The following is a 660-nucleotide window of genomic DNA, read 5'->3' as shown; positions in this document are numbered from 1 at the left end:
TGTCAACATTCAGATAATATTCTGCCTTTGTGTTTTGCCACCAATGTGGATAACCTCACATTTATCCACATTATACTCCCTCAGTACTGCCCCTCCGACAGTGCGGCACTCCCTCAGTACTGCCCCTCCGACAGTGCGGCACTCCCTCAGTACTGCCCCTCCGACAGTGCGGCACTCCCTCAGTACTGCCCCTCCGACAGTGCGGCACTCCCTCAGTACTGCCCCTCCGACAGTGCGGCACTCCCTCAGTACTGCCCCTCCGACAGTGCGGCACTCCCTCAGTACTGCCCCACCGACAGTGAGGCACTCCCTCAGTAACCCCCTCCGACAGTGCAGCACTCCCTCAGTACTGCCCTTCCGACAGTGCTGCACTCCCTCAGCACTGCCCCTCCGACAGTGAGGCACTCCCTCAGTACTGCTCCTCCGACAGTGCGGCACTCCCTCAGTACTACCCCTCCGACAGTGCGGCGCTCCCTCAGTACTGCCCCTCCGACAGTGCGGTGCTCCCTCAGTACTGCCCCTCCGACAGTGCGGCGCTCCCTCAGTACTGCCCCTCCGACAGTGCAGCACTCCCTCAGTACTACCCCTCCGACAGTGCAGCACTCCCTCAGTACTGCCCTTCCGACAGTGCGGCACTCCCTCAGTACTACCCCCTCCGAC

This window comes from Pristiophorus japonicus, unplaced genomic scaffold, assembly GCF_044704955.1.
Source record: "Pristiophorus japonicus isolate sPriJap1 unplaced genomic scaffold, sPriJap1.hap1 HAP1_SCAFFOLD_223, whole genome shotgun sequence".
NCBI classification, from domain to species: domain Eukaryota; kingdom Metazoa; phylum Chordata; class Chondrichthyes; family Pristiophoridae; genus Pristiophorus; species Pristiophorus japonicus.
The sequence above is the reverse complement of the archived record's forward strand: the minus strand, read 5'-3'. Positions refer to the sequence as shown.